General features: G+C 39.6%; 1 protein-coding gene across 6 annotated transcripts in view; it reads left to right on the top strand.

Annotated features, from left to right (window-relative positions):
* Positions 1 to 26,775, top strand: part of Pds5b (PDS5 cohesin associated factor B) — a 160,385-nt gene that overhangs the window by 12,799 nt on the left and 120,811 nt on the right. Inside the window, exon 1 of one of the 6 annotated variants that reach the window (XM_028878097.2) lies at positions 18,617 to 18,681. The exons of the other annotated variants lie outside the window; for them this stretch is intronic. The gene's annotated coding sequence lies outside the window, so the exon portion shown is untranslated. Of the gene's footprint in view, positions 1 to 18,616; positions 18,682 to 26,775 lie in introns of those variants that run through there. 6 annotated transcript variants of the gene reach the window in all.

Genomic DNA, 26,775 nt, shown 5'->3' on the forward strand with positions numbered 1-26,775 from the left:
CCACCTTGTACACAGTAGCAGCATCGGTTTGTGTAGCAAGAAAGCGCTATTCCTGCTGACAGATTATAAGAGACATTATGACTTGTGTATTGGTTATCAGTGGTCATTCCAAGGAAAGCCAGTTGCTACTAATTAGAAACATTTGAGATTTTCCTTTGCTTGTTTCCTAGCAGGTTGTACTGCTGCTGTTTCATATATGCTTAGAGAGGACAGGGGACTCCTGGGTTAGGAGTCGAAGGCTCCTCGAGTTTTCCATTGACTACAGACCTAGTTAACTTAGTTTGGCTGCATCTTCATGAGAGAATGGAGCCATTGGGGAGCTAACCCTGGGCCTTGGCACATGCTAGGCAAAGCGCTCACCACTGAGCTGCATGCCTAGCCGGTTGGTGGACTCCTCCCTTCTGTCTCCTTTCCTATTCTCTCTAAGACAGTGTCTCAGGTGGCATGGATGGCCATGAGCTCAAAGTGGTCTTCCGGCTTCTGCCTCCTGAGTGCTGTTCACAACTTCCTCTGGTGGCTTTCTAAGCCCTGCCCTGTAATGTCACAGTGGTGCTCTAGGAAGTCCCTGCTCACTGTCGACTCTCCTTAGCTGTATCACTGCCTATCAAAGACCCTCACTAGGATTGCGGTCAGCCTTTGTGCCATTTACATGTTACTTTCTTTAAAAGAATGTAAGAGAGGTTTTTTGTTTGTTTGTTTTTGTTTTTGGAGACAGGGTTTCTCTGTGTAGTTTTGGTGCCTGTCCTGGATCTCACTCTGTAGCCCAGGCTGGCCTGGAACTCACAGAGATCCTTCTGGCTCTGCCTCCCGAGTACTGGGATTAAAGGCATGCGCCGCCACTGCCTGGCAGATTTAAAGACTCTTGTAAGTAATTACATATTTGTTATTCAAGTTTTATTTATCTTGTATTTGAGTCATTTCTTGTCAACATTTAATTTTTTTTTTTTAAATACAGGGCACTGTGTACCTCTGGTTGGCCTGGACCATGCTATGGAGAATAGGCTGGCTTCTAGCCAGCGCACCCAAGGAAATACTCTTAAATGTTGTTGCAAAATGGACATATTAATGATGATCTTTCAGCTTTTAAGTGATTACATAGTTTACTCTTATTTTTTTACTTTTTCATTTTGATTGTTTTTCTGGATGTATAATTGTAACTTAATAGTCTAAAAGATTTTTTTTCAGGTTTCCATTCAGTTTTTAACAATCTGATATGTATTTAACATTCAATTTGGAGTTTGCTGAACTTAATTTGTAATTGATATTCAAGTTTGAGATGTTGTAACCATTACTTAGAAAACACCTTTCCTACCCTATCCACTTCTTTTGTTTTTTCCCAGGATTCATGTTATGTGCTGTCCTACAGTTATCTTTTAAGTGTATAAATTTTTTTCCCTCAGTTTTTCAGTTTGAGTAATTTCTGCTGTTTTGTCATTTAGGTAACTTTTTTTGTGTTATTTCTTATGTGCTGTTAAGGCCATTTTCAAATAATGTACCTTTTAGTTCCTGTATTTTATTAAAACACTGTCTACTGAGATGCTTGATTATGGCGGTACTTTTCTCTATGCACTGAATGTATTGATAACAGCTGCTTTAAAAGCCTTGTCAAGTTCCTCACCAAGGTTATTCGAAACAGTCTTTCTCTGTTGGCTGTCATCCTCTCATTTGCCATTGGGTTACAGTTGTTTCTTTTCATGTATAGAGAGTTCTAATTGTAGAGTGGACTTTGGATCATATGTATCTCTAAATTCTCTTATCTTCCTCTTTGAAACATTTATTTTTAATTATGTGTGTGAGTGTGCATGATCATATGGCTTCCTTCAGAGGCTAAGGGAGAGCATCAGCTGCCCTGGATGCCTTGGAATGACAGGAGCTTGTGAGTCGTCTGAGGGAGTGCAGGGAACTGAACTTGGGTCCTCTGCAAGAGCAGTACATGATGTCAACCTCTGAGACATCTCCCAGTTCCCTCTTTGTCTTCCCGTTCTGAATAGAGTTAGGACTACACTTAGTGGCTGGCTCATGGTCTTCACTTTATACAGGTGTGTAGGAAGCCTGGCCATCCACTCAGCACTAGCTTGCCTTCTGCAGTGGAGCTGAGCTAGTGCTTTCCTGAGCCTTTGTTGCTCTTTGGGGGGCTCCCTGAGATCCAGGGTGTGTGAGGTTCAAGGGTCAGTGAAGAACTGGGAGAGATTTTTAAATTAATGCTGCCCTTGAGGCTCTGACCATTTTGAATTTTACCTTGTGATTTGCTACATTGTAGTCGTGCTTCCAGAACAAGGTGGTTTCCCCTTGAATCTCAGCTGTCCTGTACCGCTGCACACTCTGGAAAGAACTTGCAGGAAAAGCCGGGTGTACACAGGTGAACCGCCCCATCTTCCTTCTCTTCCAGTGTCAGACCTCTGCTGTTTGCTTTCTCAGTCTTGCTTGCTTCTGCTTTCAGATTTTCCTTAGAAATATTTTTTTTAGACTACAGTTGAGTGGGAAAGGCTAATTTAATGAGTTGAATGGGTGCTGTACTACCATATCCAGAGAACTTTTCACAGATTCATTTTTAGTAAGAGTATGTCTTGAAAACGATTGCTGACTTTATATGCAGCATGTTTTAGGGTTGTGTGTTTTTAGAACATGATACAAACTCACTATCACTTTCTTGCACATTCTTGGTCTGAACAGGTAATATAGTGGATACATAGCACTCAGAGATGTCTGGTGAAAGGGGCAGCTGCATGTCTACAGTTGTCCCTACTAAGGCACCATGTACATAGCAGCCCTACACATGATGTTACTAGATGACAGTTTTGGTATTTGTACTATGAGGAAAAAAATCACTAAAATGTAAGTATTTATCTGAGTGGTTTCTGTTTCAAACTTGATAGGGTGGTTGTATGCTTATCTTTAAAATCGTTAGCCAGAACTAGCTCAAGTCCAGAGGACCATATACAAGATTCTTCAGGGTTGTTGCACACCAAGTTTATGGACTGCTCTAACTATAGAGATAGTACAGTGTATTTAAGAGGAAACTAAGTGAGCAAGTTTTAGAGATGGTATATATGTTTTTATAAATCTTTTTTTAAGATCTATCTATCTATCTATCTATCTATCTATCTATCTATCTATCTATCTATCTATCTATCTATCTACATTGTGCTGCCTGCTTGTCTGCTTGCAGGCCAGAAGAGGGCACCAGATCTCATTATGGATGGTTGTGAGCCACCATGTGGTTGCTGGGAATTGAACTCAGGACCTCTGGAAGAGCAGCCAGTGCTTTTAACCTCTGAGCCATCTCTCCAGCTCAGTACATATGTCTTTAAATGGATTTGTTTTGTATTGTTAGCACAGATATAAGGGGAGACATTAGTATCATCAAACACATACATTAAAGTTTGACAAGTTTTAATTCTTTTAGATTGTGGACAGTAATTACTCCATTGTTTTGGAGTAAATCACTTGTGAGAAGGGTATATTAAAACCTTTTAACATTTATTTACTGTCTTAGTTGGGCTTTCCATTGCTGTTAAGAGACACCATAACCACGGCAACTCTTATAAAAAAGAAATGGGGTGGCCTATAGTTCAGAGGTTTAGTCTGTTATCACTGTGGTGGGACATGGCAGCAGGCAGGCAGGCAGACTTGGTGCTGGAGAAGGAGCTGAGAGTCCTACATCTTGATTGGCAGGCAACAGGAAGTCAACTGAGCGTGTAACACTGAGTGAAGCCTGAGCAAAGGAGACCTCAATGTCCGCCCCCACAGTGACACATTTCTCCCAGCAAGGCCATACCTACTCCAACAAAGATACCTCCTAATAGTGCCACTTCCTAGGAGCTTATGGGGGCCAATTACATTCAGACTACCACATTTATTTGCTTGTGTGTGCACGTGCGCACAAACACTGGCATATATGGCCAAGTAGCTAAGGCCTAATAAACATCCTAGGATTTCTGTACACCCTTATTAGAATACAGTGCCACAAATCAACACAAGTCAGCCATTAGGCATAGTTATAACTATATTCAAAAAAGACAGACAGATTGTGTGTGTGTGTGTGTGTGTGTGTGTGTGTTATGTGTGTGTGTATTCCACACCTGCTGGGCCATCCCATTGGTGAAGAAGGTACATTTAAAAATTGGAACTTGTTCTTCTAAGAAATAAATACCTTTGAACTGTAAGTGTTGGTTTGTTTGTTGTCTTTAAACTTAAATCTTCAGATAGTTTTGCTGATAAATCCTCAGATAGTTTTGCTGATAAACGGAAATGAGCATGTGACCAAGGTTATGTGGGCACGAGGTGTAGCAGCTGGAGATAGGCAGTGTGTATGCTGTATAGAGTAGCCTGACTCACAGCTGTAGTCTCTTCTTTGCCAATTTGAGTCTGGTCAGAGAAGGAATTGTTGTGATTATGTGGGGGATTGATTTATTTATCTTTATTAGATAGAAGAATTCATTCTCTCTGCTCAGTCTGCTGGTGCTTGAAGTGTGTAGGACTGACATTTTGGGAGAGAATGTAGACATGAAGCTGAGGAGAGCTAACTGGAATCTGCAAGGTGGACCTGGGAGTCATGGAAATAGGCTGAGCTATTAGCCCAAACCTGTAACTTTGAGATTTGAACCCATAATAGGCGGAACACACTTTGCTTTGAAGGTGGACTGTAGATGTAACCAACTGTCCTATTAAATAAGAAATACAGAACCAATGCAAAGAAGAAAGCCAAGAGGTCAGAGCTAAGAGCTAAAACCTTACCCTTCCTCCTGCGGTGGTCCTACCTCTCTGAAAGAGAGCTACTTCCTGTGTTAAAGTCTTTATATAGACTTTCTGTTCTGCCTTCTCATTGGTTGTAAACCCAACCACATGACCGCCTTGTCACGGCCTGTCTGTATAGACCTCCAGGTCTTCTATGGTTGGTATTGAGATTAAAGGCGTGTGTATCCAATATTGGCTGTATCCCTGAACACACAGAGACTTACCTAGCTCTGCCTACCAAGTGCTGGGATTACAAGCATACGCCACCACCACCCGGCTTTCCTATGGCTTGCTAATAGCTCTGACCCCCGGGCAACTTTATTTATTAACATACAAATAACATTTGAATACAAATAAAATATCACCATAGTGGACACAGATGTCTCAATACTGTTTGAGGGAACAAAGGAGATCTGACAGAAGCTAAATGACCTGTGGCCCCAGTTAGTATCCCCAGCCTCTGAAGGTGAGCCAGGCGAACCAGAGACCTAGATGGTGACAGTTTCTGACCTTTTTTGTTATCTTCTGAACAGAAGCATGGCTACTTCTTCACTTTCTGTCTCAGGAATTTCTTTGAGGCCATCCCTAACCCATAGCCATGCAGAGAAAAGAATTTGGAGAAATGTAGTTACCATCTAAAGACATTGATATTGTCATTCATAGTCTGTCCTTTTAATCACACCTTTGCTGTGCATTATACAGATGTTTGTTCAGATAGCACACAAGCTTAAAGTTATGCTCTCCAGTTTTAAAATAGTTTCTCTTTGCATAAGTCACAATGAACACTCACTGTTTTGTGACTTAAATATCATCCCATGAGGTTAGCTGTTAGTAGGTGGATATATAGAAAGGGAGATAAAACTATAATTTGGTTAATATATACATACTTTTGTATTAAACTAAAGCAGAAATACTCAGTTATTTCTGCAGCTAGTTATGTGGTTATTGTCATCTATAATTACCTTCTTCCACTGTCATTCCCCAGTCCCTCTGTTTGGCAGGTATTCCAGCTGTGGTTTCTCGTGTGGTGAGGTGACTCAAACGTACTCTTGAAGGGTCTGGGCAATTAGCAGTTCTCCTGGACTGTTTCACCACTTTAATTACAGTACACGGAATGTCAGTGCATCCTAGAGGAGCTTCTGCAGTCCAGACGGTATGTGTCGGTCTTCTTGTGCAGTGGCAAGCCAGTCGCTCTAGTTAGTTGGTTGATTGAAGACAAGGTGGTGGTGGCGGCAGTCTCCGTTTACAGTTTAGTGACACCATTGCAGCATCCCTTCCTTAGGAGCCAAGAGAGCACCCTCCTGAATGCTCGCCTCTATCCCACACTGGGGATGCTAGGCAAGAGTTACCACAGAGCCATAGCCCCAGCTGTGGTTAGGATCTAGATTAACAGGAGTCTTAAGTTGTGAGAATAGGAAGAAAAAAAAAGTGGAAGAAATAATAACATCTATATGCAGGTAGAAATAAGCTGATAAAGGAAAACAAATGATGAAGATAGAAATTTATGGTTTTCTGGAGTAATGCCCTAGAGGAAGAAAGGGTTATTAATGCAAGGGTGGTTTTATTTGAAAGTGCTGACCCTTTCTTGTGTGAGGAGATGTATGTGATCATAGCATACATATAGACTGTGATAGATGATGTGATCTATAGTTCTCAGTGACTTAGGAAGCAAAGCTGGCAGTTAGAATGAGAATGAAAGGCTGGAGTAGTGGTGCGTGCCTGGAATAAATAAACAGATCATGAGTGAACTAACCAATACAAGCAAATATCCATTCTCAAGTCAATTGTACCTAATACAACAGTGTTTACTTACATTGTTAGCCCTGAACAGTACAGACTAAATTAGTGCACAGGTATAGCTGTTAGCAATTAAGCTCTTACTCTAGGTAAATCTGGTAGACATTTTGATTTTTGGGGGGAGGTTTGTTTGCTTAAGGCATATAATTACATTAGAGTTTTTACAAGTTAATTTTAAATTAATGTGAAATGCTTAGGATGAGATCTTTTTTAGAAAGGAAAAGACTACTGTAGCATTTATGCCAGAGTCACTTGTGCTTTGAAGAGAGCAGTTTTCTGCCCAAATGGCTAGCTTTGCCACAATGAAAGCCAAGTCCACATGGAGGTTATTCTACGCCCATCATCCTCTTAGGAAGTATTAACCATCTTAAATGCCGTATTCTGTAGGTCTCTGAAGCATTTGAAGGTCATCTATTTATCTCAAATATATCTGTTTAGCCTTGAAAACATACCTAACATGACTACAAGTTTGATTGTTATAGATGCCTAACTACTATCTGGCATTTTTTAATTATCCTAAACAGTTTGAAATAATAACTTTCAAGGACTAGAACTTTATATTACATATAAAAATGAGCTGCATAGGTACAATACCTTAAACAAGAATAGAAACATATATACAGTATAATAAAAATAACCTTAAATTTCTATCAGTATACAAAAATCCACACCAATGTAAAATATTTGAGATGAATATTTGTCTTTTTATCCAATGTTCCTGTATCCTCCAAATGAAGACCAACATTTTTTTCTTAAAATTTTTTAAAAATTTATTTTGCATACCAACCAGTTTCCCCTTCCTCTCCTTCTGTTCCCTTTCTACCCCCTCCATCCACTCCTCAGAATGGAACAGGCTATCCATAGGAGTCAACAACGTGTGGCATATCAAGTTGAGGCAGGTCCTCCCCAATGCATCAAGGCTGAGCCAGGCATTATCCCACCATAGGGAATATGTTTCATAAAGCTAGCTCCTGTGCCAGAGACAGTTCCTGATCTCACTGCTAGGGGCTCCACAAACAGACCAGGCTGCACAACTGGAAGACAAACATTTATAACTGACCAAATGACCAAAAACCACCCATCCCACCTCTTAGGAATGTGGGCGTTGTGTACTCTAGACTGCTTCCTGTTGTCTGGGGACAACAGCATCCCCAGGGGGCCCTGAGAGAAGAGATAATGGTCAAGTCCTGAGAAAACTAGCTATAACGTTTGCTGTCCATTCTCTGTGTAATGGGAAAGTGTAAGGCTTATCTGAAGTCCTGGCTACAATAGTCTGTGAGGCTGGACCATCTCAGCCAGCAGCCTTGAAGTTGTTTTGAATATAGAACTCTGAGGAAACTGCAGCAGAGGCATCTGAGAGGCTGGGTCACCTGGGCCACCCGTTTTCTTTGGTGTCTGGTCCCCTTGCTCTGAAAACACACAAACATTCAAAGGTAATATACATATCTGCATTAACACAATATGGACTGTGTGTTGTACACAAGCCAGCCAAAGATGATTTGATTTTTTTGTTTGAGCAGGTAAAAGACATCTGTGAACTTTATATGTTTGTTTGGATTGTATAACCAAACCTCTATCCATGCCATAATGAAAGGATGGCATGTAATAATAAGTCATGAGGACTCTGTAACCAACAAGATTTATGTATCATCTATTCTCAGAGCTGTTCTCATGTCAGGAGATCTGCATATATGTCACCTGTCTTGCAGTTTTTCCAGGTTTATTTCTTTATGTCTGTAGCCAAGATTTTCAGGAGATCTCCCCCAGTCAAATCTGGTCTCTGTTAATTTTGAAGGAATCCACAGCCTTGCATTTCCTGTGGAAATAAAAGCATAACCTCTCTCCCAATTCAGTACATTTTATGAATTCCATTTTAAAATTAAGATTCTTCTTTTGACAATTCTCTGTTTAGCTCTTTAGCCCATTTTTAAATTGGATTGTTCATTATTTTGATGTCTAGTTTATTGAGTTCTTTATATACTTTGGAGATCAGTCCTCTGTCAGACGTGGGGTTGGTGAAGGTCTTTTCCCATTCTGTAGGCTGTCTTTTTGTCTTACTGACTGTGTCTTTTGCCCTACAAAAGCTTCTCAGTTTCAAGAGGTCCCATTTATTAATTGTTGTGCTCAGGGTCTGTGCTACTGGTGTGATATTTAGGAGGTGGTCTCCTGTGCCAGTGCATTCAAGAGTACTTCCTACTTTCTTTTCTATCAAGTTCAGTGTAACTGGATTTATGTTGAGGTCTTTGATCCACTTGGACTTGAGTTTTATGCATGGTTACAGATATGGATCTATTTGTAATCTTTTACATATTGACATCCAGTTATGCCAGCACCATTTGTTGAAGATACTTTCTTTGTTCCATTGTATAGTTTTGGCTCCTTTGTCAAAAACCAGGTGTTCATATGTGCATGGATTAATGTCAGGGTCTTCAATTCGATTCCATTGGTCTGTATGTCGGTTTTTATACCAGTACCAAGCTGTTTTTATTACTATAGCTCTATAGTAGAGTTTGAGGTCAGGGATGGTGATTCCTCCAAGGTTTGCATTATCGTATAGGATTCTTTTAGCTATCCTGGGTCTTTTGTTTTTCCATATAAAGTTGAGTATTTTTCTTTCCAAGTCTGTGAAGAATTGTGTTGGGATTTTGATGGGGATTGCATTGAATCTGTAGATTGCTTTTGGTAAGATTGCCATTTTTACTATGTTAATCCTACCTATCCATGAGCATGGGAGATCCTTCCATTTTCTGATATCTTCTTCAATTTCTTTAGAGATTTAAAGTTCTTATCAAAAAGGTCCTTCACTTGTTTAGTTAGTGTTATCCCAAGGTATTTTATATTATTTGTGGCTATTGTAAAGGGTGATGTTTCTCTGACTTCTTTCTCAGCCCTTTTATCATTTGTGTATAGGAGGGCTACTGTTTGAGTTGATCTTGTATCCTGCCACTTGACTGAAGGAGTTTATCAGCTGTAGGAGTTCCCTGGTAGAGTTTTTGGGGTCACTTATGTATACTATCATATCATCTGTAAATAGTGAAAGTTTGACTTCTTCCTTGCCAATTTGTATCCCTTTGATCTCCTTTTGTTGTCTTATTGCTCTAGCTAGAACTTCTAGTACTATATTGAATAAATATGAGGAGAGTGGACAGCCTTGTCTTGTTCCTGAATTTAGTGGTATCGCTTTGAGTTTCTCTCCATTTAATTTGATGTTTGCTGTTGGCTTGCTATAAATTGCTTTTATTATGTTTAGAAATGTTCCTTGTATTCCTAATCTTTCTAAGACCTTTATCATGAAAGGGTGTTGGATTTTGTCAAAGGCTTTTTCAGCATCTAGGAGATGATGATGTGGTTTTTTTCTTTCAGTTTGTTTATATGGTGTATTACATTGACTGATTTTCGTATGTCGAACCATCCTTGCATCCCTGGGATGAATCCTACTTGGTCGTGATGGATGATTGTTTTGATGTATTCTTGGATTCAGTTTGCCAATATTTTGTTGAGTATTTTTGCATCAATGTTCATGAGGGAGATTGGTCTGTAGTTCTCTTTCTTTGTTGCATCTTTGTGTGGTTTGGGTATGAGGGTAATTGTAGCCTCATAAAAAGAGTTTGGTAGTGTTCCTTCTGTTTCTATTGTGTGGAACAATTTGAAGAGTATTGGAATTAACTCTTCTTTGAAAATCTGGTAGAATTCTGCACTGAAAACATCTGGTCCCGAGCTTTTTTTTGGTTGGGAGACTTTTAATGACTGTTTCTATTTCTTTAGGGGTTATTGGTCTATTTAAATAGTTTATCTGGTCTTGATTTAATTTTGGTATGTGGTATTTATCCAGAAAATTGTCCATTTCTTCCTGGTTTTCCATTTTTGTGTAGTATAGGTTTTTGAAGTATGATCTGATGATTCTCTGGATTTCCTCATTGTCTGTTGTTATGTCTCCCTTTTCATTTCTGATTTTGTTAATTTGGATGCTCCCTCTTTGCCTTTTGGTTAATTTGGCTATGGGTTTGTCTATCTTGTTGATTTTCTTCAAAGAAACAACTTTTTGTTTCATTGATTCTTAGTATTGTTCTCTTTGTTTCTGTTTCATTGATTTCAGCCCTCAATTTGATTATTTCCTGGCATCTATTCCTCCTGGGTGAGTTTGTTTCTTTTTGCTCTAGAGCTTTCAGGTGTGCTGTTAAGTCATTGGTATGAGATTGCTCCATCTTCTTTATGTGTGCATTTAGAGCTATGAATTTTCCTCTTAGCACTGCTTAATGGTGTCCCATAAGTTTGGGTATGTTGTACTTTCATTTTTGTTGAATTCTAGGAAATCTTTGATTTCTTTATTTCTTCCTTGACCCATTGGTGCTTCAGGTGGGCATGATTCGGTTTCCATGAGATTGTACGCTTTCTATAGTTTTTGTTGTTGTTGAAATCTTAACATTAAGGCATGGTGGTCTGATAAGATACAGGAGGTTATTTCAATGTTTTTGTATCTGTTGAGATTTGCTTTGTGACCGAGCATGTGGTCAAATTTTGAGAAGGTTCCATGGGGTGCTGAGAAGGTATATTCTTTTGTGTTAGGGTAGAATGTTCTATAGATATCTATTAAGTCCATTTGAGTCATAACATCTGTTAGGTCCTTTATTTCTCTGTTAAGTTTTAGTATGGTAGATTTGTCCTTTGGTGAGAGTAGTGTGTTGAAATCTCCCACTACTAGTATGTGGTGTTTGATGTGCGATTTAAGCTTTAGTAAAGTTACTTTTATAAATGTGGGTGCCTTTGTATTTGGGGCATAAATGTTTAGAATCGAGACTTCATCTTGGTGGATTTTCCTGTAATAAATTTGTAATGTCCTTCCGGATCTCTTTGGGTTTATTTTAGTTTGAAGTCTATTTTATTAGATATTAGGATAGCTACACCAGCTTGCTTCTTAGGTCCATTTGATTGGAAAGCCTTTTCCCAGCCTTTTACTCTGAGGTCTTTGAAGTTTAGGTGTGTAGGATCCTTTTAGCCCGCCCCCGCCCCCCACAGGGTTTCTCTGTGTAGTTTTGTGCCTTTCCTGGATCTTTGTAGACCAGGCTGGCCTCGAACTCAACAGGGATCCGCCTGCCTCTGCCTCCCGAGTGCTGGGATTAAAGGTGTGCACCACCACCGCCCGGCCTGTGTATTCTTATAGATGAGTTGAGACCATTGATATTGATGGATATTAATGACCAGTGATTGTTAATTCCTGTTATTTTTTTTTTTTTGTGGTAGTGTTGTGTTTCCTTCTTAGATAATCCCACACCAACAAATATCAATTGCCTGAGTTTTCATGGGTGTGTTTAATTTCCTTAAGTTGGATTTTTCCTTCTAGTGCTTTTTGTAGGTCTGGATTTGTGGATAGGTATTGTTTAAATCTGGTTTTATCATGGAATATTTTGTTTACTCCGTCTGTGGTGATTGAGAGTTTTGCTGGGTATAATAGACCAGGTTGGCATCCGTGGTCTCTTAGTGTCTGCATAACATTTGTCCAGGGCCTTCTGGCTTTCATAGTCTCTATTGAGAAGTCTGGTGTTATTCTGATGGGTTTCCCTTTATATGTTACTTGGTGTTTTTCCTTTGTTCTGTGTGTTTAGTGTTTTGATTATTATGTGGTGAGGGGACTTTTTTTTTTTTTGAATCCAGCCTATTGGGGTTCTTGTATCTTTATAGGTATTTCTCTCTTTACGTTAGGAAAGTTTTCTTCTGTGATTTTGTTGAATATATATTCTGTTGAGTTGGTATTCTTCTTCTATCCCCATGATTCTTAGGTTTGGTCTTTTCATGGTGTCCCAAATTTCCTGGACGTTTTGTGTTACAACTTTTTTGGCTTTAGTGTTTTCTTTGACTGACGAATCTATTTTCTTTATTGTGTATTCAACATCAGAGATTCTCTGTTCCAGCTCTTGCATTCGGTTGGTTATGCTTGCTTCTGTAGTTTCTGTTCATTTAGTCAGAATTTCTATTTCCAGCATTCTCTCAGTTTGTGTTTTCTTTATTGCCTCATTTTCAGTTTTCATATCTTGTATTGTTTATCTGTTTAATTACTTTTTCTTGACTTTCTTTGATTTCTTCTAATTTTTTGTTTGTTTTCTCCTCCATTTCTCTCTCTCTCTCTCTCTCTCTCTCTCTCTCTCTCTTTCTCTCTTTCTCTCTTTCTCTCTTTCTTCTTTTTTAAAGATTCATTTATTATGTATACAATGAGTATTTGACCTGCAGGCCAGAAGAGGGCACCAGATCTCATTGTAGATGGTTGTGAGCCACCATGTGGTTGCTGGGAATTGAACTCAGGACCTCTGGAAGAGCAGCCAGTGCTCTTAACCTCTGAGCCATCTCTCCAGCCCTCTTCCATTTTTTTAAGGGATTTTTTATTTCCTCTTTAAGGGAGTTTTTTATTTCCTCCTTAAGGGCCTCCATCATCTTCTTAAAGTCATTTTTAGGATTGATTTCCTCTGCTTCTGCCTTGGTATGTTTAGGTCTTGAAGGTGTAGAATCACTAGGTTCTGATGTTGTCATATAGGTCTTTATGTTGTTGCCTGTATTTTTGCACTGGCGTCTACTCATCTCTTCCTCTGCTCCGTGCAGGCAGTGTCTGTGTCTGAAGGTGCCTCTCTTGTTCTAATTGATAGTTTTAGTCCACTAGGAGTTCTTGGTTGAATCGGTGCTGTTGGGCTCTGTTTCTTCTTCGGGAGCAGCTTAGTCCAGTGTTAGTGGGTTCTGTCTCAGGGAGCAGTTGTTCCCAATTGGTGTAGGGTGGGCTTATGGCTCCAATGCTTGTTGGGTTCATAGGGACTGGTTTTTTTTTTGGTGAGGGAGCAGGGAAAGGTAGCTGTCTGGTCCCTGGGGCTCTGATGGCTGGGGCCTAGGGGCTAGAGACCTGGTCTGCTGGACTGGAGATGGGGCCTTACCTGTTCCCAGTTGGTATAGGGTGGGCTTATGATTCTGCTGATCCAGGGGCTGGAGAGATGGCTCAGAGGTTAAGAGTACTGACTGGTCTTCCAGAGGACCTAAGTTCAATTCCAGCAACCACATGGTGGCTCACAACCATCTATAATGAGATCTGGTGCCCTCTTCTGGCATGGAGGCATATATGCAGGCAGAACACTATGTACATAATAAATAAGTAAAAACTTAAAAAAAAAAAGAAAGAAAGAAAGAAAGAAAGGAAAGCATTCTGGTGATCTGGTTTGGTGGCTGGGTGTTCTCAGGTTATGTTTTGCTTCACTTATCAATTCCTCAGCTGATCTTGTTTCCTCAGACTGCAGGCTGTAGGCTTCTGACACCTCTCCCCAAATGGATCTCAGCTGAGCCTTTGTTGTTGTTGTTGAGACAGGGTTTCTCTGTGTAGTTTCAGTGCCTGGATCTTGCTCTGTAGATTAGGCTGGCCTTGAACTTACAGAGATGCACCTGGCTCTGCCTCCCGAGTGCTGGGATTAAAGGCGTGTGCCACTGCTGCCTGGCACAGTAGTACCTCTTAAGGGAGCTGTATCTGGTTATTCTTTTTTTCTTTTCTTTTTCAGCTTTCTTAGGCTCTATATGGAAATTCAATTTGGGCCCCAGGTTGGGCGCCATTTTTAGTTGGCATTTTCTTTGGACTGCCAACCGGCTCCCAAATATGGAGACTTATTATTAATCATGAATGCTCAGCCTTAGCTTAGGCTTGTCTCACTAGCTCTTTTAACTTAACCTGTTTTTCTTCATATACGTTTTGCCTTGGGGCTTTTTGCCTTTATTCATTATGAATGTCCTACTTTTCCTGCTTCCTCTGTGTTTGGCTGCCTGGCCTCTAGTATCTCCCTGTCGTCTCCTTTTCTTTTGATCCTGCGCCTAAATTCCTCCTTCTACTTACTTTCCCTGCCTGGAAGTCCTGCCTATACCTCCTTCCTTGCTACTGGCCATCCAGCTTTTTATTAGACCAATCAGGTGCCTTAGGCAGGCAAGGTAAAACAGCAACACAGCTTTACGTAATTGAACAAATTCAACACACCTTTGCATAGTTAAACAAATAGTCCTCAACATAAACAAATTCAACATGTCTTTACATAGTTAAACAAATAGTCCTCAACATAAACAAATTCAACACATTTTTACATAGTTAAATATTCCACAACATAAGCAAATGCAACACATCTTTACATAGCTAAACAAATATTCCACATCAACATGGGAAGCATCATTTATTATAAGAGTAATAAGAATTACTCATGTGCTGAGCAGTGGTGGCACACGCCTTTAATTCCAGTACTCAGGAGGAAGAACCAGGTGTATTGCTTGTGAGTTCGAGGCCAGCCTGGTCTACAGAGTGAGCTCCAGGACAGGCACCAAAACTACACAGAGAAACCCTGTCTCAAAAAATAAAAAACCAAAACAACAACAACAACAACAAAAAAGAATTATTCATGTACTTTTTATGACTAAATTCTTACAATAATCCTGTAATACTTTCATTATTTCCTTATATTTGAGGAGACAGGGTGCCTAAGTTAATAAAACAGTGGTTCTCAACCTTCCTAATGCTATGGCCCCTTAATATACTTCTTCATATTGTGACCCCCCCACCATAAAATTATTTTTGTTGTTTATTAATGACTGTAAAGAATCGTGATGTAAATATGTGATATGCAACCCCTGTGAAAGGGTCATTTGATCTCCAAAGGGGTTGTGATACACAGAGAATCACTATACTAAATTGTTAGTTAAAATTTTTTTCTTTTTGTTAATGTTAATGTAAACTCTACATTTGAATAAATTTCTGTGTGAACCCAAAATTGTTACCCTTTTAGTGCCATCTAAGGTTTTTTTTTTTGTTTGTTTTGTTTTTTTGTTTTTTTTTAAAGATGTATTTATTATGTATACAGTATTCTACCTGCATGTGCCCCTGCAGGCCAGAAAAGGGCACCAGATCTCATTACAGGTGGTTGTGAGCCACCATGTGGGTGCTGGGAATTGAACTCAGAACCTTTGGAAGAGCAGTCAGTGCTCTTAACCACTGAGCCATCTCTCCAGCCCCATCTATGTTTTTTTTCTTTTTTTTTCCTTTGTGTTTTTATTTTGGTTTTTCGAGACAGGGTTTCTCTGTGTAGCTTTGTGTCTTTCCTGGAACTCACTTGGTGGACCAGGTTGGCCTCGAACTCACAGAGATCTTCCTGCTTCTGCCTCCTGAGTACTGGGATTAAAGGCGTGCGCGGCGGCGGCGGCGGCGGCGGGGCCCCCCCATCTAAGTTTTTAATGAGTAGTAGTTTAAAAGTTTTTTAAATAGTAGCTTTTTAATTAAATCTTTATTAAGTGGTAGTTTTAAAAAATAGTAAAAAAAATTATGATTAAATTCCCTAATGTAATAATGTTTTATTTTACTAATGTGAAATTGCTACATCAGAGCATCTCGGCTTGCAGAATGATCCCATAGTATTCTCTCTTCCCCTCCCCTCCCTGCGCTCTCTGAGGAACGTCCTTGGATCCCATGGTGTTTGCTCCCGAGTCAGCTCCTGAAGTTTGCACTCCTGACTTTCACTCACTTTTCTTCTCTTTCTGTGCTTAAACCGTCTCTTCCTCTTTAGGCTTGCTGCTCTTGATTTAGTCCAAGTCTTTATTGTTTTTAATAAAATATTTTCATTATTAAATTACTTTAGCAGCTTTTTGTACTTTTTATGACTAAATTCTTACAATAATCCTGTAATACTTTCATTATTTCCTTAAATTTGAGGAGACAGGGTGCCTGAGATACTAAAGCAGCAGTCCTCAGCCTTCCTAATGCTGTGACCCCTTAATACAGTTCTTCATGTTGTGGTGACCCCCCAACTACAAAATTACTTTAGTAGCTTCCTAACTAGCCTTCCAACTCCAATATTACCTCTTCTACCCTATCATTTAGGATACTGTCAAGACATTCATTGTGAGAGACATATGATCATTTTACACCCCCCCCCCAAAAAAAAAAAAACTTTTCCAAAGTTTCTAAGGGGAAAAAAAGACATTTGAGCAGCCAAGGTTTTTGATAATCTGCTTTCTTCTCTAGCAGGATCTTCCGTTACTTTGAGAAGGATTTTTTTTTTTTTTTTGGTTTTTTGAGACAGGGTTTCTCTGTGTAGCTTTGCGCCTTTCCTGGGACTCAATCACTTGGTAGCCCAGGCTGGCCTCGAACTCACAGAGATCCGCCTGGCTCTGCCTCCCGAGTGCTGGGATTAAAGGCGCGCGCCACCACCGCCCTTGGGAAGGATTTTTGAGTCGTGGTGTCTGAGATGGTTGGTCTCTCATGCCCCCTCCCACTTCTGTGCATGTGCCTGCACAGCACATTCTGTTGGTAGTCTCTAAGATTTCACTTGTGTGGTTTCCCAAGGGCATTCAGACTCCTGGAGGTGTGACTTGCTCTGGTACATGCTGTTTATTATAGCAGTCAAATCACATTGGATATATATCTATAGCTACACAGTATCAACAGTGTATGCTTTTAAATTTTTTCATTATGTAAATTCATTGAACATGGTACCTCTGTGTCTTAATGTTCTGTTGCTGTGAAAGAGACACCATGACCAAGGCAACTTAGAGGAGAAAGCATTTAATTTTGGAGAGTTAGTTAGTTTATAGGGCTATTTCATGACTATCGTGTCCAGGATTATGATGACAGGCAGGCAGGCAGGCTGGCTGGGTACTGGAGTAGTAACTAAAATTTTTCATCTGATCTGTAAGTTGTAGGCAGAGGTGGTGGGGAGCAAAGGCAGAGAGTCCTAGAGACAGGGCCTGGCTTGGGCTTTTGAAACCTCAAAGCCCACCCCCAGTGATACACCTTCTCCAACAAGGACACACCTTCTAATCCTTCCCGAACAATTCACCAACTGAGAAACACAACGAGCCTCTGGTGGGCCACATATTTTTCATCAGTCCCTTTGTTGGACACCTTGGTTGGTCATGTAAGTTAGCTGTTATAAGTAGAGCTGCAGTGAACACCGATGTGCGAGTGTCTCTGTATTGTACTGACTTAGAGTCTTCTGGAAATACACAGGAGTGAGATGTTTGCATGCCCCCCCCCCCATACCCTCTCTCCCTCCCCTTCCCTCTTCTGTGTATTATTATTTGGCAGTGCTAAGAATTGAGCCTAGGGCTTTGTACATGTTAATTAAATACTGATCACTAGGTTGTATCCCTGACTCTGCATGGGTTTTTAAAAGCAGTTTTATTTAGTTATGACTCACTTGCCATATAATACACTGAAGTGTACATTCAGTGGTTTGGATTTTCCTGCCTCTGCTTCCTGAGTACCAGGACCTTTGCACATCTCATAAAGATTTATTTATTTAGTTTCTAAGATTAATTAATTAATTAATTAATTATGTATACAATAGTCTGCCTGCATGCATGCCTGCAGGCCAAAAGAGGGAGCCAGATCTCATTATAGATACTTTTGATCTACCATGTGGGGAAATTGAACTCAGGACCTCTGGAAGAACAGCCAACTCTTTTAACCCCTGAGCCATCTCTCCAGCCTGTAAAGATTTATTTTTATTTATGTGTATGTCTGTGTGCAGGTGCCCATGGAAGCCAGCTGAAGGTATCCAATCCTGTGGAGCTGGAGTTACAGGCGGTTGTGACATGCCTGTATAGATGCTGGGAAACTATGGTCCTTTGGAATGGTTGCAAGTGCTCTTAAGTCTTAACTGCTGAGCCATCTCTCCAGCCCCGCTCTTCCTTTTAAAAGTTGGATTGTCAGCCGGGCGGTAGTAGCGCATGCCTTTAATCCCAGCACTCGGGAGGCAGAGCCAGGCGGATCTCTGAGTTTGAGGCCAGCCTGGGCTACCAATTGAGTTCCAGGAAAGGCGCAAAGCTACACAGAGAAACCCTGTCTCCAAAAAACAAAAAACAAAAACAAAAATAAATAAATAAAAGTTAGATTGTCTCTTTAATCATTAAATTGTAATAGTTTTTTATACAATTTAGAGACAGGCAAGTTCCTTATTGGGCACATGATTTGTATAAGATTTCCTTTATTCTGCAGATTATTTTTCTCATTTTTGATGGAATTCCTTTTCATACAAATTTTAATCAGTTTATTTTTGTTCATCTTTTTGCTGTCATAGCTGGGAACTGTTTGCACTGCCTAATTAATGCAAGGTCATCCAGATTTAAACCTGTTTTCCTCTGAGAGGGGTATGTATGTATGTGTATTTTAGATTAAACCTTTATTTCCACAGTGAATGTTTATATATGATGTGAAGTTGTTCCACACACTACTATTTAAAAATCTTTGTGTGTATATGCCATGTATGTTCCCAGATAGACAGCAAGACCAGAAATAAGCTATAGTTATTAAGGCAGTGAGTCACTACAGGGAATCTTGGCTCTTTGCTCATATAAATGAAAATATCTTTAAGGGGCCTTGAATTTATATATAGGATGCTTTTGGGGTGCTTTGAGGTGCTAGATAATTTGAAAGCTCTTTGAGGTCCCTTAATATTTGTATAGATCTGTGGAATGTTTTGAGAGTAGGACTGACATTTTTAATACTAAACATCTTTAGATACGAACACAGCATATCTTTAATCATTTAGATTTTATTTAATGCCATTTAGTAAAATGTTATAATTTTGTTTAGGTAGATTTGAAATATTTTTGTTAGCTTTTAAACAAGGAAAAGTTTTGCTTTTGTTTATTTTTGTTGTTCTTAAAGATTTATTTATTATATATAGTGCTGTGTCTGCATTTTGTCTGCAGGCCAGAAGAGGGCATCATATCTCAATCATAGATGGTTGTGAGCCACCATGTGGGTGCTGGGAATTGAACTCAGGACCTCTGGAAGAGCAATCAATGCTCTTAACCACTGAGCCATCTCTCTAGCCCTTTGTTTCTTTTTTTTTTTTTGTTCAAATGAAATGAAACAATTTCCTTTGAATTTTTGGAAATTTCTGTGAGCCTGATATTTCTTTGTGGGAAGATTTACGTTTTCAGTGATATTCAAGACTTTTTTATTTTCTCATCTTGAGTAGTTTTTGTTAAGTTTTTCTAGGAAATTATGTCACAGATATCAAATTTATTAACATAAATTAAGAGTCTTCAGCCAGGCATGGTGGCACACGCCTTTAATACCAACACTTGGGAGGCAGAGGCAGGTGGATCTCTGAGTTTGAGATCAGCATGGTTTACAGAGCGAGATCCAGGACAGCCAAGGCTATTACACAGAGAAGCCTTGTCTCAAAAAACCAAGAGGGGTAGGGGGAAAGAGAGCCTTCAGGGTGCCTGCTTTTTTGCTAATAAAATTATATTGAAACATATTCATTCATATTGTCTGGTTGAGATGTGTAGTTTTGAAAGAAGATATGAGCTCCAGACTAAAAACCTGTGCTATGTGATCTTTTATCTTAAAAAAAAAAAAAAGAGAGAGAGGGAGAGAGAAAAGATACTGGTTCCTGGCTTGAAGTATTATTTTTTTGTTCTTTAAATTCTTTCGTTTCTAGTGCAGCAGTCTCAGTTTTCCTCCCCCCGTTTTGTTCCCAGTGTTCATTTCTTTCTTTTCTAGTAATCATCCGCTTCAGAGACCTGTCCATTCTTTCAGCTGCTTTTATGCAGCCTATTTAATTTCAACACATAGCATTTTTACTGCTTGTTTGGAACCTTTCTTCTTTTCAATATGAATGTTTTATGCTCCAAGAGTTTCTAAGTATATGACTGTCTCTTATTCCTGTGTTTTATATGTAATATGCTAATTTTAAAATTGTTTTATGTGGCCGGGCGATGGTGGCGCACGCCTTTAATCCCAGCACTCGGGAGGCAGAGCCAGGTGGATCTCTGTGAGTTCGAGGCCAGCCTGGACTACCAAGTGAGTCCCAGGAAAGGCGCAAAGCTACACAGAGAAACCCTGTCTCGAAAAACCAAAAAAAATTGTTTTATGTGTATGGGTGTTTTGACTCAATATCTGTGATTCACATGTGTGCCTGGTGTCTACAGAGACCAAAAGAGGGTATTGCTCGGGTCCCCTGGAACTGGAGTTACCGATGGCTGTGAGCTGCCATGTAGGTGGGGGACTGAACCCAGGTCCCAGTGCTCTTCACTGCTGTACCATCTCTCCAGTTTGAATTATTTTATGATTTGTTTGCCCCTTTTACATTTCTTAACATAGGGTCTCTCTCTCTCTCTCTCTCTTTTGGTTTTTCGAGACAGGGTTTCTCTGTGTAGTTTTGCACCTTTCCTGGATCTCCTTCTGTAGACCAGGCTGGCCTGGAACTCACAGAGATCCGCCTGGCTCTGCCTCTAGTGCTGGGATTAAAGGCGTGCGCCACCACCAGGGTATGTCTTTTTGATTTATTAATTAAATTGCCTTTTAGTTAGGAAGATATGGTGGGTTACGGTTTGGGTCCTTTTGAATTTGTTAAGACATGCATTGTAGACAGATTGTCATCAGTTTTTGTAAATCTGAGATTGCTTGTTGGAAAAGGTTCAGCAAGGGCTCTGGGTTCTGTAAATCGGAGTTTCTTAAAACGTTTTCTACTCATGACCCCATCTTGCCTGAGAAATGCTTATTTGACCTAGGGTATAGATGTAAAGGCAGATGTCCAATTATAATATTTATTGATAATTACATATTAATGTCTAATTTATTTTTTCATTTTTCAAGACAGCGTTTCTCTGTGTAGTCCTGGCTGTCTTGGAACTCATTCTGTAGACCAGGCTGGCCTGGAACTCACAGAGATTACTTGCCTCTGCCTCCTTGGATGCTGAGACTAAAGACGTGTGCCACCACCGCCCAGCTATTTATTGATAATTATAAAGAAATTTATTTTAAAACAATTTTTGGTATTCATATAATTTTACCATTTAAGTAAAAAGAAAATTTGCATACTAGCAAAATAGACCTTTTTTTTTAAAACATAAAAATTGAATCTTGGCTGGGCGGTGGTGGCACACGCCTTTAATCCCAGCACTCAGGAGGCAGAGCCAGGCAGATCTCTGTGAGTTCGAGGCCAGCCTGGTCTACAGAGTGAGTTCCAGGAAAGGTGCAAAGCTACACAGAGAAACCCTGTCTTAAAAACCAAAACAAAAAATTCAAATAAAATGACAAGAATGAAAAAAAAAAAAACAAAAAAACCCAAAACAAAACAAATTGAATCTTGGCTCAGTATTTGATACTGCAAAATTAAACATTTCAATGTTTTTCAGCAATCAATATTTTAATTTTATAGTCATCAATGATGAGAATAGCTTTCACATAAATATGTAGTACAGAATGGCAGATGCATGCTTAGGGCTGTTTTAGAAATTGTTTGAAATTCTGTCTTAATCACAAGCCAAAAGATAATGATTTTTTTGTTGTTTTGGCCATTGTGTGTGTTGTAGTACGTGCCTGTGTGCCTTTGTGCCTGTGTTTGTGTGTGTATATGGGTGAATCAGAGGCTGGTGTTGGATGTCCTCCTTGGCAATTCCATCTTATTTTTGAGATATGTATTTCATTAAGCCTGGAGCTCATTGATACGTTTTGACTGGCTGGTCAATGATTTCCAGGGTCCGCCTGTGTCTCCTCTTCCAGCTGGGCTTACAGACAGCATTGATGCATTCAGCTCTGACATGAGCACTGGGAATCCAGACCAGGTCCTCTTGCTTGTTCAGCTGACTAAGCCAGTTTTCCAGCTCCGTAGTTAACAATTTCCTAATGGAACTCAAGTTAGCAACTCAGAAGGGCTGTTTTTATAATCTCGCATGCTAACGCAGTACAGTCTGAAGATGACTTCTTATTGACATGCAGAGGAATGACAGTAGGAAATAGTAACTAAACCACTACAGTTCTGTAAGAACAGAAGATGTGTGTCCAGTGAAAACAGCACAGTCTACTGCATACCTCTCAGAGCTGGCCCAGGTACTGTGTTGTGTGGTGTTGTGTGGTGTTGTGATCTCACACACAGTGCTGTGTGTTTAGAACCAAGGCTGCATTGAAGTTGTGTGGTGCAGAATTGGTGAGGTCTTATTTATGTTGTATAGTCATTGTACATCTATCGAGTTTGGTCATTATGTGCTAAGAAACATTTGAATACTGTCAGAATTTTTACAACCCCCATATTCAATTACATGATCCCAAATGGAACTTGTGATCCATAGCTTAAGAAGCTGGGCTCTAAAAATTAATCAGATTTGTTAATTATAACCTCTAGTTTTTCTAGTGTATAATCTATCAGTAGTGGGAAAGATATTTTAAAATTTGTACTGTGAGACAAAGAAAGACAAAAACACCTCCAAAATTTGTATGATGTTTGTATCTGACATAAATTAGGTTGATTAATTTTCATGTTTAATAGTTTGCATAAATTTGAATCACTTTGCTTGTGGCTTGAATTCTAATCATTTCTGGATAGAATCTTAAGCTAGGCCGCCTGGCTGGCCAGAGAGTCTTAGGGATCCTCTTAATTTCCACTTCCCCTGCACTAGGAGTACGTGTGTGTGTGTGTGTGTGTGTGTGTGTGTGTGTGTGTGTGTGTGATAGGTTCTGGAGCACAAACTCACTTATGTTTTCAAGGTGAGCACTTGACTGAGTCATTCTCTCCAGCTCTTTGTGTTTTAAAAGCTGCTTGGTCTGTTAAGAACATAGGCATTAGCCAGGAGGTGGTGGCACACACCTTTAATCCAAGCACTTGGGAGGCAGAGCCAAGCGGATTTCTGAGTTTGAGGCCAGCCTGTGCTACAGAACAAATTCTGGGACTACCAGGACTACCCTGTCTCAAAACAAACAAAACAAAAAAATTATATATATATATGATATATGCATAAATATATATGATATATGCATAAATATATTATAACACACACACAGAGGCACCGAGGCTCAGTGGTTAAGAGTACATACTGCTTTTGAAGGAGACCTGAGTTCAGTTCCCAGCACCCACATTAGACAGCTCACAGCTGACTGTAACTCCATCTCTCTGGGTTGGATAGCCTCTTCTGGCCTCCTTGGGCATTTATTGTACTTAAATGCACATATTGAGACACATAGACACATATTTGAAAATAGAATAAATGTTACAAAAAAATATAGGTACCTGATTTTTGTTGTTGGCTTCTAGTTTATTTTTTCCTTTTCTTGGCCTTTTAGACAGAGTCTTGCTGAGTAGCCTAAGGTGGCTCAGAATTTTCTGTGTAGCCCAGACTAGCATCAAACCTACCATCCTTCTGCCTCAGCCTCCAAAATGCTAGAATTTTAGGGGCTACTTTTGCTTTTGTTTACCATGTCTGTCTTTTGTCTTTACTTGCATGCTTTAAAATGTTATTTGCATTTGTCCTTCATGTTTTCTTTCTCTTTTGGTAGGAAAGTTACCTACAGTCAACAACGTCCTTTTTCTTTAAAAAAATCTGTTACCTTTGAAATTCTGACTTTTAAAAAAAATGACACTAAAGCTGGGCTGGGGTGGCGCACGCCTTTAGTCCCAGCACTCGGGAGGCAGAGGCAGGCGGATCTCTGAGTTCAAGGCCAGCCTGGTCTACAGAGTGAGTTCTAGTACAGCCAGGGCTACACAGGGAACCCTGTCTCAAAACAAAACAACAAAATTGACATAAACACAAAGGCCTTTCTGATCACTCTCCTCTCCTCTTCCATTATCCATGCTAAAGTTGTTTAGTATTTTATTTTAGTTTTTTTTGGTTCCCAAATTATACTTGTTTTTATGTGCAGTGATTGATTTTGTATGTATTTATAGTTTATTTTTAATTTTTAAATTTTTTTAAAGAGGCATTCTCACTATGTAGCCCTGGTTGACCTGGAACTCTTTAGACTGGGTTGGCCTTGAATTCATAGAGATAGGCCTTGAACTTACTCTGCCTTGGGAGTGCTGGGATTAATGTGTTACTTTGCTTAACACAATTTTTAAAAACCCATTTATTTGTTTTGTGTGTATGTATTTGTATAGTGAGATACTACATGCTTGTGGAAGTCAGAGGACAAATTGTGGGAGTTATTTCTCTCCATCTACTCTGTGTGTTCTAAGGCTCGAACTCATATTGTCAGGCTTGATTGCAGGTGCCTTGACCTGCTGAGCCATCTTAACTGGTCCCTAGCATGTTGATTTGTATTGGTGGTGCTTGCTTTATAGAAAATGCCATCTTATATTCATATTATTCCTATATTGTACATACATTTAAGCACAGATCACAGCGTATTGGCTATGCCAGTACAACTTGTTCTTTTTTTTTTTTTTTTTTTTAAATTTATTTATTATGTACACAGTATTCTGCCTGCATGTCTGCCTGCAGGCCAGAAGAAGGCGCCAGATCTCATTACAGATGGTTGTGAGCCACCATGTGGTTGCTGGGAATTGAACTCGACCTCTGGAAGAAGAGCTAGTGCTCTTAACCTCTGAGCCATCTCTCCAGCCCCCAACTTGTTCTTTTAAAAAAAAAGTGTCTTCTTACATTTATCTATTCTATTTGTGTATATGTATTATGTGTGTGGGCACACATGAGGAGGTCAGAGGACAACTTGGGGGAAAGTAGGTTCTCCTACTGTGTAGGAAAATAAGGTCACCAACCTTGTTGCCAAGAGCCTTTACCCTGTAAGTCATTTCACTGACCAGACGTGTGTAATGGTTGTATACTGTATTCCACAGTAATAATATTCTACACTTCATGAAGCTATAGCCTTGTCAATGCCAGATTTTTCTCATTTTTACAATAAAAATATTTTTTAATTAAAAAATTTTAACTATTATACACTATCCCCCCCCAAGGAAGGTTATAATTACATTTGAATGTCTGACAGATGAGTAGTTTTCAGAATATTCACTGAGTACCTTCTTGATATACAAGGAGTGTGTTCATTGAACTGCTCTTCACTCATACAAGCACTGGGCATTGCTAACCAGTGGTTAGAAATGAGCTTCATGAGTGCAGTGAGTTTGAAGACCTTCTTCTGCAGAGTTGCATACCCTGGGTTACCATGCCTTGTGATCACTGGCCTTTGGTTATCTTATGTTGCCGCACATTGCTGCATCACTTGTTGAATAGTCTGAATTGTGCTTTGACTTGCGTTGAGATATAAAAATGAGTGAATAAAATGGACTTCCATGCTTAATTCTAGTGTAGTGCAGGCTTTTGTTTTATGCGCATAGGAATTCAATAAAAACTCAGTTGTCAGGAAAAAACTCTTGTTTTTTAACTTGTAGATGATGTTGACCTTATAGTTGTTATTTCTGTCTTACTTATTTTAGGATCTTTGGCGCTTGTTAACTTGTTATATTTTATTTTGAAATCTATAAAGCCAGAAGTTAGGAACTACTATTGTTGTTTCTAGTCATGTACAACACAAGCAGCAGATAGGGTATAGTTCTCATTCTGCTGTTCAGGAGCTTTTGGATGCTAGATGAGCCATTGACATTCTCTTGGCTGTCCATTTTATTTACAGAGGAAATTAAAGGTTGCTTTCCCCAAAAGAACTTTCAGCAAATTCAAGGACTATATGTGATATTCCAAAAAGAGGAAAAAGAAGAAAGTATAAAGTAAGGCAATGATCAAAGTGTAATCTATTCCAAGTGAGTATTTGGAAGGCAAGTAGCTCAGAAAGGGAGTTTATAGGTATTGTGTAATCAGAGGCTTTTCTCTGTCTTGCCAGTGATTGCCAAATAACCCAGCAGCCGGTTCCCAAATAATTGACTTGGAGGTTTAAAATTACTTATGAATGCTTGGCCAGTAGCTCAGGCTTATCACTAACTAGCTCTTACACTTAAATTAATCCATAAATCTTATCTATGCTTATCCACGTGGCTTGGTACCTTTTCTCAGTACAGTATTCTCATCTTGTTTCCTCTGCATCTAGCTGGTGACTTCTGACTCTGCCCTCCTTTCCATCATTCTCAGTTTGGCCTTCCCACCTAACTTCTGCCCAGCTACTGGCTTGTCAGCTTATTAATCAATGACAGTAATAAATCTGTACAGTGTACAAGAGGATTATTCCACAGGAGTGTTGACTTTAAATGGTAACACACAAAACAATACATTCCTGGGCCACAGTTAAAGGTGCTTACTGGCCAGGCGGTGGTGGCGCACACCTTTAATCCCAGCACTCAGGAGGCAGAGCCAGGCAGATCTCTGTGAGTTCGAGGCCAGCCTGGTCTACAGAGCAGGCACCAAAACTACACAGAGATCTCAAAAAAAAAAAAAAAAAAAAAAACCAAATAAACAAACAAAATCCCCAAAAAGTGCTTACCTGTTGGTGGAAGGAGAGAACAGACTCCTAAAGAGTTGTCCTTTAACTTCCGTGTGTGTGTGTGTGTG

The sequence above is a fragment of the Peromyscus leucopus genome, chromosome 23, assembly GCF_004664715.2.
Source record: "Peromyscus leucopus breed LL Stock chromosome 23, UCI_PerLeu_2.1, whole genome shotgun sequence".
Taxonomy (NCBI): domain Eukaryota; kingdom Metazoa; phylum Chordata; class Mammalia; order Rodentia; family Cricetidae; genus Peromyscus; species Peromyscus leucopus.